This window comes from Tasmannia lanceolata, unplaced genomic scaffold, assembly GCF_043159265.1.
Source record: "Tasmannia lanceolata isolate RefF3 unplaced genomic scaffold, GAP_Taslan_0.1 ptg000019l, whole genome shotgun sequence".
In the NCBI taxonomy this organism is placed as follows: domain Eukaryota; kingdom Viridiplantae; phylum Streptophyta; class Magnoliopsida; order Canellales; family Winteraceae; genus Tasmannia; species Tasmannia lanceolata.
In genome coordinates, this window is record NW_027518696.1 from 15,036,808 (window position 1) to 15,047,074 (window position 10,267).

At 38.9% G+C, this 10,267-nt stretch overlaps 1 pseudogene; it reads left to right on the forward strand.

Moving 5' to 3' along the window:
* Positions 1–7,447: 7,447 nt before the first annotated feature.
* On the forward strand, positions 7,448–8,955 carry LOC143852344 (putative glutathione S-transferase; annotated as a pseudogene).
* Positions 8,956–10,267: the final 1,312 nt, after the last annotated feature.

A 10,267-nucleotide genomic window follows, 5' to 3' on the forward strand; every position in this document is an offset into this window, starting at 1 on the left:
ACAGGGACAGCACTATGGACTAACTCTTGTGTTAAAACAGGGACAACACAGTTCTTGTGTTAAAATAGGGACAACACAGCTCTTGTGTTAAAACAGGGACAACACAACTCTTGTGTTAAAAATAGGGAACATAACCATGGCTGATTTGTAGACAAAATTGTGTCAAAACTGAGGCCAAATCATGGACAGAATTTGTGTTCAAACAAGAGCGAAATCATGGACATAATCTGTGTACAAACAAAGGCTGATTCATGGATAGAATTTTATGTCAAAAACTGAGCTGAATTATGAACAGAATTTGTATTAAAACTTGATTGAATTATGAATAGAAATGTGCTAAAACTGGGTTGAATCGTGAGCAAAATATGCCAAAACTGGGGATGATTTAAAATTTTTAACATTCCAACACTACATAGGGGTTTCATATCATCATTTTCAGGACCAAATCAATATGAACTACTTACTGTCATCCACAACATATCCCTAAGAATAGAAATGACAACACATTTGAAACCTGAACTTGATAAATCTTAAAAGAAAATTGAATCGAAGTAAATCTGGATTATCATCATCATCCAAACAAGCATATGAATATCTCAATTTCAAGCTCTTTATTTTTATTCCAGTTTCTATTCGACAGCCTTGATTCCTTTGCTCAAATCAGGACAAATATATGAAACATGCACTTATCATCTTTGAATCTAAAACTTAAGAAATAAAATAATCACATCTAAAAAATGATTTTCGCAAACCTAATTTCTAGCTAAAAAATATTTTTTTGATCAAACAAACTATAACTCATTCAGAAAAACAGAAATTCTATCACCTAATAAACATTCATTCATCACACAGCAAAATAGAGGATTAAACTCAAGAGTAAGAAACTAAGAATAAAAATAAATACATTTAGAAAAGATCCTATCACTTTTCTTCTCTTTCTAATCTCGGATGATCTAAATCTCTTCCTGCAGCCTCGCCAAAATAAAAGATCTGCACTTTCCACACCTTATTCTGCTTCTTTTTTTTAAACGATGATTCTTCGATCGAAATTACAGAGATTCAATTCATTCTCCTCTCTTTTCGCAGATCAGGTCAAATCGGAAAAATGACCGGAGAAATCAAAGATCGCCGGAGAAGAAAGGGTTTCAAAAGTAGATCTAGGATTTCTAGTTTCAGGAAAAGGTTTGAGGCTGAGAAAAACAGATCTAGGAGTATTAAAGCTCTGCACAGATGAGATTTTATCAAATAATGAAAGAAAGAAGACGGCCGGAGTGTAGCCGGAGCTCAATCGGAGAAAAAGAAAAGGCGATTACGTTAAGGTTTAGGCACAGATCTCCTCTCAGATTTCAGATTTTTTTTCTCTTCGTAACTTCAGATCGGAAATGAAAGAGTGCAATGGGTAGTCGGAGGAATGAGCGGATTCCCGCAATGATTTACCGGAGAAGATGATCGGCTGGGGTTTGGGGAAAAGGAAAAAAAAAATTTCTTATTCTCTCGCTCTCTGCCAATTTATTTTAACGAAAGGATTAAAATGATATTTATAGTAATTTTCAAAAGTTGATATCGGCACCCCATTTTGATAAAGCGCGCGGAAAATTAATTTGAGCGCGGAAATTTTTGATGAACGGGCGGTTTCTTTCGTCTCATATAGCCCAAGCTCAACCCTATTCAGGATTATTCGCCCCCTCTTTCCGGTTCACGCTACGACCTTGCTTTGGTTCGATCGCTAGGCAAACGCGCTCGGATTCTGACGAAATTTTGCGGGGATCTTGGTGGGATCCCAAGCTAGCTTAGGGTGAAGTTTGGGGCCTTACCTCGTTGATTTGATGGGATTTTTCATGAAAACGGGAGGTTTAGGGCACGGTCAAAATGGGGTGTCTACAGTTAGCACTGAGGTCAACTTGTCAATCGAGTCTGTAAATACATTTCATGAGTCCATTATAAAGCCTGATGTGGGCCATTCATCATTGGATGTATTCAATTCTACTTTCAATGAAATAAAGGGGTTTTCTTCTGTGTATATTCATGGTTCTGTTTCATCTACTGAATTGCGGCCTCTGGATCTCCACAGGAGGCTCTAGAGGTAGAGAAAGAGGAAGAGGAAGAAATTCTTTTCGTGGAAGGGGGAGAAATTGTGGAGAAAGAAATCAATAATATGAAAAAGATGAAGGTGGTTCTTCTACAAGAGGAAGATGGAGAGGAAGACCTCTATCCCAAATTCAATGCTATCATTGTCAAAAATTTGGTCATACCATGAAGTATTGTAGAAAGAAGATTGCGGAAGAAAGCAAGAAAGACTCCATCTTCATGCATGAGAAAGAAGAAAGTAAAGAAGAAGACACTTTTCTTGCTTGTAATGTGCAAAAAGTGGCTCTTGAAGAGACGTGGTATATTGATAGTGGTTGTAGTAACCACATGACCGGCAACAAAGGCGTATTTGTAAAGTTGGATGAATCTCTCCAAAGTGAAGTTCAAACGGGTGATGACAAGAGGCTTTCCGTAAGGGGAAGTGGTGATATTCTTGTTCAAACAAAGAAATGCGTCAAGCGTATCTCCAATGTTTTCTATGTTCCCGATCTAAAGCACAATCTCTTGAGTGTTGGGCAACTTCTAATGAAAGGGCACGATGTTCATTTCAAGGAAGATGTATGTGAAATCAAAGACAAGAATCATGTTCTCATAGCCAAGGTGAGAATGACTCAAAACAAGATGTTTCCTCTAAAGTTTCAAAGTGAAGTTTTTCCTTGCTTCAACACTATTGTCAAAGATATGTCATGGCTATGGCATCTTCGCTATGGTCACTTGAGCTTTAGCACTTATCTCTCATGAACAAGAAGCATATGGTGAGACGCATGCCGAATATCGACCCCCAAGATCAAGTGTGTGAAGGATGTGCACTTGGAAAGCATCAAAGAGACTCTTTTCCCATTGGAAAGGCATGGAGGGCATCAAATCCTCTTGAGCTAGTGCATTCGAATTTATGCGGGCCTATGCAAACAACATCAATTGGAAGTAATCGATATTTTCTCACCTTCATTGATGATTATAGTAGAAAGCCATGGCTTTATTTTCTTAAAGAAAAATCGGAAGTCTTTGGATGCTTTAAAACTTTCAAGAGCTTGGTTGAAAAGCAAAGTGGTTTCATGTTGAAAACTTTGCGTTCCGATAGAGGCGGTGAATATGTTTCTCATGAGTTTGAGAATTTCTTGAAAGAGAATGGGATTCGGCATCAACTTACCACTCGGTACACACCTCAGCAAAACGGGGTTGCCGGAAGGAAGTATCGGACGATTATGAAATTGGCTAGAAGTATGTTGAAAGCTAAAGGGATGCCTAATATGTTTTGGGCGGAAGCCGTTGCATGTGCTATTTATCTCTTGAATCGGGATCATCAAAAAGTGTTCAAGGTATGACTCCTCAAGAAGCTTGGAGTGGTCATAAGCCTTGTGTTTCTTACGTGAGAATTTTTGGTAGTATTGCCTACTCTCATTTGCCGGATGAAACAAGAAGAAAGTTGGATGATAAATCTGAAATATGTATCCTTGTTGGATATAGTGAAAGTTCAAAAGCGTACAAGTTGTTAAATCTTATGACTAAGAAGATTGTCATAACTAGGGATATGAAGTTCAATGAAGAAGAATGTTGGAATTGGAATCAAAGTGAGAAGAAGAAAGAAGTTTTGATAGATATGGATGAAAGCAAAGATACTCATGATGGTGGAATTGAAGAAAATGAAAAGGATGTGGCTCCTACTATCACTCCATATTCTTCAGCTCCATCATCTTCATCGTCTTCAACAAGCCCCGACTCTCCTCCAAGGAAGATGAGAAATTTATGAAAAGTCTAGACGAATTACCGATGAAGAGTTGGCAAATTTTGCTTTGTTTGCCGATGCCGATCCGATTAGTTTTGAGGAAGCATGTCAAGAAGAAAAGTGGAAGCAAGCAATGAATCAAGAAAGGTGAAGACTATCGGTGTGAAGTGGGTTTACAAGACAAAGTTGAATGCAAGTAGTGAAGTTGAAAAGTATAAAGCTCGCTTAGTAGTAAAAGGCTACAAGCAAATGTATGGCATTGATTACAAAGAAGTGTTTCCTCCCGTTGCTCGTCTCCCGTTGCTCGTCTTGAGACAATTCGTACGGTTCTAGCTTTGGCGGCATAAAATAGTTGGAAGGTTTATCAAATGGATGTCAAATCGGCATTCTTAAATGGCTTTCTTGAAGAGGAGGTATATGTTGATCAACCTCCCGGTTATGTGAAGAAAGGTGAAGAAAGCAAAGTGTGCCGATTGAAGAAGGCTTTATATGGCTTGAAACAAGCACCAAGGGCATGGTATAGTCGCATTGACGGATATTTCATGAAGAATGGTTTTAAAAGGTGTCCTTATGAACACACCCTCTACATCAAAGAGAACACTAAAGGTGAGCTTTTGATTGTTTGCTTATATGTTGATGATTTAATTTTTACCGGCAATAGTTCAAGTATGTGTGAAGAATTCAAAAGAAATATGATGCAAGAATTTGAGATGACTGACATGGGTCTTCCCCATATCTTTCTTGGTATTGAGGTCAACCAAAGAGAGGATGGAATTTTTATTTCTCAAAAAAAGTATGCAAAGGATTTGCTAAAGTGGTTTAGAATGGAAGGTGCTACACATATTAGCACACCTATGGAAGTTGGTTTGAAACTATGCAAGAATGAGGATGAGAAAGGAGTTGATGCAACTCTTTATAGAAGTCTTGTCGGTAGTCTCATGTACTTGACGGCTACAAGACCGGATCTTATGTTTGCGGTGAGTATGTTTAGTAAATTTATGGAATCACCAAAAAGAAGTCATTGGGAAGCTGGTAAAAGAATCCTAAGGTATGTAAGTGGAACGGTTAATCATGGGATACGTTATGGAAGAGTTAAAGATTCAAGTTTGATTGGTTATTGTGATAGTGATTGGGGCAGAAGTGTTGATGATAGCAAGAGTACTTCCGGCTATGTTTTTAACATTGGTTCTGGTGCAATTTCATGGGCATCAAAGAAGCAATCGGTTGTTGCTCTTTCTACGGCAGAAGCAGAGTACATTTCATTATCTTCGTCGGGTTGTCAAGCTCTTTGGCTACGATGGATATTAGAAGAACTCAAACATCCTCAAGAACGTGGTATACATTTATTTTGTGATAATAGTTCGGCTATTTCACTCATAAAGAATCCAGTTTTTCATGGCAAAAGCAAGCACATAAGAATCAATTATCATTTCATTCGAGACTTGGTAAATGGTGGAGTTGTCAACGTTCGTTTTTGCAAGACTCAAGATCAAGTTGCGGATATTTTTACAAAGGCTTTGAAGACCGATACATTCATCAAGATGAAGGCAAAACTCGGTATTGTAGTGGTCTAGCTTAAGGGGGGCTGTTGGAAATTAATCTTGACCACTAGATCATGATCATCTATCCACTTGACTTCTTGGCTTGGAAGATTCTTGACCACATTGAAAATCTCCTTTGTGGCATTTAATGGCCTAGGGACTATGTTTTGTGTTTTGGAATTGTGCTAGTCATTTACTTTTCATGTGATAGCGTGTTAGTGGTACTTAGGGAAGCTAAGATTAGTTGAGTCTTATTAAATTCGGATTTGGAATGTAGGTTATGTTTTAGACTATGTATCTTCTTCATTTGTAAGTTCTTTAAGTGAATTTTGAAGGGTTTTGAGTAGTACAACAACTTGGGTTACTTTCTTTGTGTATTTGATATCAAGAGAACAATCTTCTTCTCTTGGAACTCATCTTCTCCCTCCAACCTCGTTGGTTTCATTCCAACAAGGTGAAGGTCCTCAGGGAGTAGAACGGTGCCACGGGCGACCATGATTCCTTCCTTGAGTGTTTCTTTATCGATCCACGAAGGCAGTAATATGAGTAGGTTCTTGTGCAAGATGAGTAGCGTGCTCAAGAAAAGTTCATGACTAAGGAGGAGAGAATATAATTCACTAAAACTAGGTAGGTGGCTGGCGAACCGAAATGGTCATGCTAAAGCTAGTGTTTTCACTCTCAAGCCCTGTCAGGGTTGAACATAACAAGAGCGGAGTCGGCCACAGGACGTTGGATGATGGAGAGAGCAACGACTATGTTCTTGAATTGCCGAAGATAGTCAGTCATGGAAATGGTGCTTTGCGCAGGTTCTGAAGGTCCTGATGGAGTTGGATGATACGAATGAGTAGAAAAGGACCTTTAGAGGCAGGGGCGATGCCACTTGTAAGGAAAGGGGGACAATTGCCCCCCTTATTTTTTGGAAAAAAAAATATATACCTTTATTTTTTAATATTTTTTATACTTAGCTCTTTTTAAAAAATATGCCCTCTTTCCAATCATCCCTAAGATAGAAAATAAGTTTAAAATTTTAATGTTACCATTTTTATCTCCCTTCTTTGTGCAAAATTTACTATAATTTTTGCCCCCTTGCTTGTGCAAAATTTTAGATAGAAATTTTTTCTATCTTAATTTTAAGAAGATAAAAAATTACTATAATTTTTGCCCCCCCCCGTGCAAAATTTCTGGCATCGCCCCTGTTTAGAGGGCTATCCAAACGGCACCAGATGTTTCGAGGTCGACGGCTTGAGAGAGAACATGTTTCGTTAATGTTGCATTGAAACAGCTGAGAAGGGTCTAGTCAATTTGTTCCCAACTAGTATAGTGGGGATTGGGAATAGGAAAAGCAGAAGAGTCTGTGAAAATAAACTGAGGTGGGGAAGGAGATGAGCCATCAACAAAAAGGTGTAAGTCTTGGCTGTGTAGTACTGGGAGAAGTTGACTATGCCATAGGAGGAAGTTATTGTGATCGAGACAGACAAACACAAGAGGTAAGATATTTGAGACCAGAGGGAGTGCAAAGGGATAGAAAGATAGGGTGGAGAGGGAGGACATTGGAGAGAGGTTAGCAAGGTTAGAAGATATGCTATTGTAGTGTCGTTGGAAGAGCCATTAGAGTGAAGGTTAGCAACGTTAGATTAGAATCTCTCGGTAAAATCCTAAACATGGCTCGATGGCCTAAATGCCCTAGGATAATCCAATCAGGTTGTTCTCAATTTGGCCTCGGAATGACCGATCTAATGATACAAACAAGGCAGAAGTGGGACCCAATAAGCAACTTTTAGAAATGAGCATATATTGTGTCCTTGTTGATAGTGAAAGTGACTTTCTCTGTAGTCTTTCTCAATTTCATATTATTTATGCTCAGGAGGAATTTTTTCAAAGTTCTGAAACTACAATCCCAACGTTATATCATAATCTGTAAATGAACAGTTTGGAAAGTGAAACGACAAATGTAGAAAAAATCCCTCGAAATTTACGCATGCAATGATGTCAAGAGAAGGCAGACTTTAAAAAGTATCTGAAGGCCTTTGAATACTTAATTGCACAGTAGTCTCTCAATGCCTTGGAATATTCACATCTTAGATGGAGAGAAACTGCCATGGCTCACTATAAATTGGAGGAGGAGTGAAAGGGTTTCGACCATCCGAAAATCTCATAACTATGGAAGAGTTGAAGTTGTTTGGATCATTTACAAGCCCTTTCTCCCGTAGAGTTGAATGGGCTTTGAAGCTTAAGGGGATTGAATATGAATTCATTGGAGAAGATATCATCAACAAGAGTCCATCTCTTTTGAAGTACAATCCGGTCTACAAAAAAGTTCCGGTGCTCTTGCACAACGGAAAACCGATTGCGGAGTCGCTCGTAATCCTTGAATACATTGAGGAAACATGGAAAGAGAATCCGTTACTGCCTGATGATCCTATTGAGAAAGCCATGGCTCGCTTCTGGGCTAAATTTATTGATGAGAATGTAATGGTTTTATACATTATTTTTCTTCTGTTTTTCCAACCTAATATGATTTTGGCTGTAATTTTGGAAAATTGCATCTAAAATCCAAGTGGGTTACAGAGCATTCCCAATTTTATTTTTTGGGAAGGTAACAATTTTATTCATTTAAAAGGAGAATGTAGTACATGTGATGTGGGGTGGTCGGATTCCTTGAGAAGTCAGAGTCCTAGTTAGAATTGAATTCATAATTCTAGATAAGAGTGCTAGTAATTCTAAACATCGATCGTTTGGTGTGCTAATGCAGTTTTTATTGAATAAGAGTTGCCACTTCCACTGGGCCAACATGAAAAGGGCATTCCCCAATTTGACGCCCAATTAGTAAAAAAAGTAGTGTTACTTCAGATCCCCCACCCCCTATCTTTACTTTGAGCAGCCCCCCAAGCCCCCTCTAAAACTAATTTAGAGCTGCAAATGCGGGGAACATTCCCAACTATGGAATGCCGTTCATCTCTTGAGGAATGCTAAACTCATGGGCATCCTTGCAAAAATCAGCTCAAAGGGCGCCCCGGGGCAGGTCACCAAAGAGCATTTAATACTCTTTGACTTGCACCTTGGTGACCTACGCCCAATGGGGGCAGCCCTTTGAGCTGATTTTTTTACAAGGCACACCTGAGTTTAGCATCCCACTTATCTCTTTAAGCCATGAACACTTTGCTTTAATCCTCGTGAGGATCTCTGTTTTGATTTCGTATCTAATTAAATTTCGTTGGTTTATTTCTCTCAATGTAGTCTTTGGCTCTCGGGAGAATAGCATTCTTCTCACAAGGTGAAGAGCGAGAGAAAGCATTAGAGCCGACATGGTAGGCACTGAAAACTCTCGATGAAGAGATCAAAGGGAAGAAATTCTTCGGCGGAGAGAATATCGGGCTTGTGGATTTGGTTGCTGGTGTTATTGCTTATTGGTTCCCTGTCTTTGACGAAATCGCGGACTTGAATCTTCTCTTTGAACAGAAGTTTCCATCTCTCTACGCATGGAGAGAGAATTTTATCAACGTTCCTGCCATCAAAGAGAACATTCTACCTCAAGACCAAATGCTTGCTATCTACCGTGAACGGAAGAAAAAATTGCTTCAAATACCCACCAACGAATGACAACGTTTATTATAATTGATGCTTCTTTGTGTTTCATATTCAGTATATAGAACCAAATAATGAAAATATCAAAATCAAATAAATTGGTGTTAGAATATCTTTTCTTCTTTATAAAGATAAATGATATTTGCATAGTCTGGACCCTTCATTCGCAGCAATGCTTAGGTCACCTATGTTGGCAATAACATGGATATTACCCAGGCATCTTCATGAACCGAACTACTATTTTGCTGGATAGACTCTCCTCCAGTGCCTTACGTTGACCACAATGAAGGACTCTAGCTGAAATTGGTCACATTCTTAGCTAGAGATGCTATTTTTATTTTTATTTTATTTTTTGAAAATTTACTCCCAAAGTAAGCGTATTTTGGTCATTTCAATTATGGCGGAGGCTCTTTCTTATCTTCTTGCACTTGGGTTACTGTTTCAATGAACAAGACTAATGATGTATGAGTTGTTATGAGCTAGTTTTGTAAATCAGTTGTGATGAAAGATGGAATTACTCTTTCGAGGATGCACCTCACCCAAATCGAGCAATTGTTTGGTTTATCAGGACCTATCATTGATAGGACCTACTTGAATCCCAAATTACCCATCAAGCAGATAGAGGCTTGGAAAGGTAAACTACTCTCCCAAGCTCGAAGATTAGGTCTCATTAATCATGTCCTGTCCAGCACGCCAATTCACATATTATCAGCAATTTGTCCTCCCAAAGCAGTCCTTAAGAGGGTAGAAAGCTTGTTATCTAATCTCTAGTGGGGTAATAACGAATAAGGAGCCAAAACGCACTGGGTATCATGGAGTCGCATCTCCAAGCCCAAAGTTGAGGGCAGCTTAGCAATTAAATCACTTTCGAAACTAAGCTTAGCTTTCATATTAAAGTCTCTTCACCACCTCGATGCCGACAACTCTTTATGGAGCTCTCTAATCAGATCGATCTACTGTAGAAACCAGCACATGAATTTAATTGAACCAACTAGCTGGTGTTCAAAAATGTGGAAAGAATTCTTATCGGTCCGAGGAACTTGGATTCAGTATTCGAGAAGGATTTTTGGAAATGGGTCCATCTCCTTCTGGGCAGACCTATGGATGGGTAGCACCCCATTATTCTTCTTAGCTCAAAACAGAGAATGCATAGACGTTACAACAACCATCAAAGACCTGCAACTACCAACAAGGGGCTGGAACCTAGAGATCATTGCACCACACTTGTCAGCATTGTGGATTGAGGAGTTGTTTAACACCAAGCTCCAACTGAGTGAATCTCCAAATATCTGATCCACGTAGAAGAACCCAACTAAAACTAGGATTG